The sequence below is a fragment of the Halyomorpha halys genome, unplaced genomic scaffold, assembly GCF_000696795.3.
Source record: "Halyomorpha halys isolate HHAL.00 unplaced genomic scaffold, Hhal_1.1 Scaffold484.1, whole genome shotgun sequence".
NCBI classification, from domain to species: domain Eukaryota; kingdom Metazoa; phylum Arthropoda; class Insecta; order Hemiptera; family Pentatomidae; genus Halyomorpha; species Halyomorpha halys.
This window is the reverse complement of record NW_027107936.1, coordinates 335,641-339,370: the sequence shown is the minus strand read 5'-3', so window position 1 is coordinate 339,370 and position 3,730 is coordinate 335,641. Positions and strand designations below refer to the sequence as shown.

General features: G+C 32.3%; 1 long non-coding RNA gene across 1 annotated transcript; it reads right to left on the bottom strand.

Annotated features, from left to right (window-relative positions):
- LOC106683450 (uncharacterized) lies at positions 1–1,387 on the bottom strand. The gene is made up of 3 exons (XR_001343551.3): positions 1,155–1,387; positions 103–158; positions 1–18 (listed from the first exon to the last, which is right to left on the bottom strand). It is a non-coding gene; the product is annotated as an uncharacterized lncRNA (long non-coding RNA).
- Positions 1,388–3,730: the final 2,343 nt, after the last annotated feature.

Below are 3,730 nucleotides of genomic sequence, written 5' to 3'. Positions count from 1 at the left end.
AGACCATTATAGTAAAATCTAGTTTAGAAAAAGGTTTATTTTAAAAACAAAAACAAAAATAAATATCATTTTAATTATCTTATTTATAGAAAAAACTAATACCTTAAAAAATGCATCGCTCTTCCTGTCCATTTTTTGGCCCCCATTAGATCCTTAGGCTACAAAAAAAAGCATAATATAATAAAAATGTTTAATCAAGAAATATAGCAAAAAGTACTTAAGAATTGAGATTACAAAAATAAAATATATTAAATAAGAATTCACACTCTTATATTAGATAGTTTATTTAAATATAATTTTAATATTAGGTATGTAAATAAAGTGCACTATGGCCTTTATATGAAAATTTGTTCTCGAAGCCCTATGTTAACTTGAAATACAGGCCTTCCGGCGCTTACGCGACTCTGAGCGGAAGTTAACGAGACGTATTTTCGGTTTTATCTGTGTACAAGGCACATGACGCATAATAAATAATTAAAAGATAAAATACACATGAAAATATTGTTCGATCTATCTACTCAAGTATAATTAGCTTGCTTGTTAAAAAAGGTCACTAGAGAAACTACCTGAAAAAAGAAATAGAGGACACCCGAGCAAAACCTGGCAATAGGACCTCAGAAAGATTAGCGTGATAGTTAGAGAAGAAAAGCTTGAGCTGAGAGAAGAGTGAGGTCACATTGTTCGGGAGGCCCAGACCCACCTTGAGATGTAGAGCAACATTAGGCACCAGACCGTTAATTCCAAGAAGGCTTCCACTCCGTTAATTTATAAATTTTACTATGAGGAATTAATTTAGGAATTAACGTAGTTAAATTACATATTTAAATTGGGAAGTGGGGTGGCTCAGTAAAGAATGTCCTGTGTTACCAATTCCAAGAACCCGGGTGAAAAACTCAGTGTTAGAAAATTATTTATTCTATTATTGAACTCATGAGTAGAATCATTAATTGGCCAAGATCTGGCGGTTCATTAAACTCATGAACAAACCATTTTGTATCACTGCTGATTATGAAACAGTCCATCCCTACTGCTTACTGAAAGATTTTTAGTTTCAAATATTAGAAACCTACACCTTAAAATCCACCAATACGAAGGAAAAATATAACATAGAAAAATTTCTAAAAAATATATCTAACAAATAATATTGTACATACCTATACATCAGGACCGAAGTAACAATCCAGGCACGTGAACGTGCGGAACGGAGCATCGGGCAGTCCCACGCAGTCTGGGTGGAACATCTTTCTACATTTAATGCAGAGGACGCTGTATTGGCTCCTTCGCTTGCAAACTCGATGGGCACAGGACTCCCCGGGCCTCAAAGGCTCAATACTGTCCAGTGGGTTCGGCGGAGAGCGCCGCAAGTTTCTTTTCCAAGCACGATCCATCCTGGCGAAGACTGAGCAATGCTTTGGTACCTGAAGAACTCCAAAGTTCTCTCCCCCCACTCTTCGTCTTCGGGGAAAAACCTAAGATAATGGAAGACTCATTCCTTCCCCCACTTCTTCAGAGAAATTTGTCCATATGAAGAAGTAAAGTCCACTCCCATTGTGAAAACTATCACATTTGCTGTCGTGGCTGTTTTGTTTTACTCTGTTAGCATTTTCATGATACTAAATCTAATTTCACACTCCTTGACAGTGAATTGTCGTAACTTATAACCAGACACCAGATTTCGTGCAATTGTATCTTTCGTTTCCGAGCTTTAAATTTCATTTCGACAGAACTTTTAACTATCGTAAATTTAATCAAATAACACTAATTTTAATTTTCACGCTTTGAGGTTTATCTACAAAAAATTCCGTTTAACACTTTTTAAGAACTTTTCTAACCCTTCCTTCTTACTTCGTTTTGGCTACTTGAGAATTTATAATTTTTTTTTTTATATTACTGTATTATATTAATAGTGTCTTTTTTTTAAATAAGAAAATATACCTTAATCTTATTTGGGAGAGTGATACTTCCAAAATTCGACAGAGCTCGTCACTCTCCTCATATTTTACAGGAGGAGTCGGAGTTCCGCAGGGCTCTATACTAGCGTCTCTATTGTGCACATTGTATAACTCACATCTGCCCACAATGGAGCTTCTTCTCCATGAGGTTGACGATAGAGCCAACCATAGTGGGTCCAGTACAAGCCTTCCAACACTTGCAAATTCACCTAGCTCATATCCATGAATAAATGGTGTATCAAATAGAAAACGGTGAGAAGTAAGAATTAGTGCAAATAACTATTTCTCTTAACGAGCTAAGTTGCACTTGGACAGACACTGTAAAATACCTTGAATTGGAATTTGAAAAAAATAAACTCAGCTTGACCTCCCACATCAAAGTAAAAAAACAAAAGTTAGAAATCCTACTTAAACTACTATTGCATCTAGTAAATAAACAAACAAAACTACCACCTTCATGTTATATTCAAATAGTTTCTTTTTTTATATTTTATTTTTTAAGTATCAACATAAAGTTGATATTAAATTATTTAAGAAAAAGTAACCTATTAAAGAAGATTTAAACTTCCTGTGAATATTGGCCATACATTTTTATAAACCATAATTTTACTATAAATCAATGTCTTATAATTAAATTTTTCGAATCGCAAGGTAATATACCAATGCCACATTTTTTTTGGTGGGGAGGTACTTATTGGGTACTACCAGGTACTCATGTAACTACTTCGTGTATGTACGTATTCAATAACTTATTTCGTCGAAGAAAAAAAAAAGGATACTTATTCTATTTATGTATTTTCATTTAAATAAAAGTAACTATGATTTTCATTAAACTGTATTATTAATATGAAACAAAAATACCAACACTCAACAGGAGGATGTAAATGAAAAAGTAATTATAAAATAAGACTTAAAGGTTTACCTAACATAATACCGTTTCCATAATCCGATTATATAATTTTAATCATAAATTCTTAATTACTTTTATCACAAAGGGTAATTAATAGTCTTACAAGAATAGAATTAAGCAAATCTTGACTTACGATCAAAATTTCATAATTAATTACCAGAAAATTTCAGGTTAATCCTGTAAGCTACCCAGACAGCTTATAATCCATGAATACCTCGCATCTAAAGTAGGTTTTGATAGAACCTACTGAGGTATTTATGAAGCAAGGATCCTACTCAACTAGGCATGCGGGATGAGATATTCAAATCTAAAATATAATGGAACCACATAACACAATAAGAATAGTGGTTCGCTAGTAAAAAGCACTTGCTAAAATAACATCCATTTCGCCCCAACTTTTAATGAAAATTATATGTCGTAACTAGTTAAAACTAATGAAGCTACCAACCGTAATAAGAAGGAATAAAAATAATAACAAAAATAAAAATAATATTTTATTCGGAGTTCCATTTCTTTTTTCAATTTCCCACATCATTCAAAATAAATTTGCTTAAATATAAGAATTTATTATCAAGTGAATTTTTTTGGGGGATAACTATGTCTCAGGAATCATTAGACGTTCTGTTAGCACTAAAATTAAAGCTAGTTCTCTGTGCTATAATATAGTTAATAACTTTTATATTCGTAGGGGTAAAAGTTTCCGTGATATTTGCCAAATGTCATGTTTTATAAAATATAAAACATTATAAAACAGAGAAAAAAAAAATAAACGTTACTACTATTTTATTAAATTAAGTATTTGGGAATTTGTTAACGATAAGTTCTGTTTGTTTGTTTTTAAATTGACGGAAGAAGGTTCTAGTTGGAT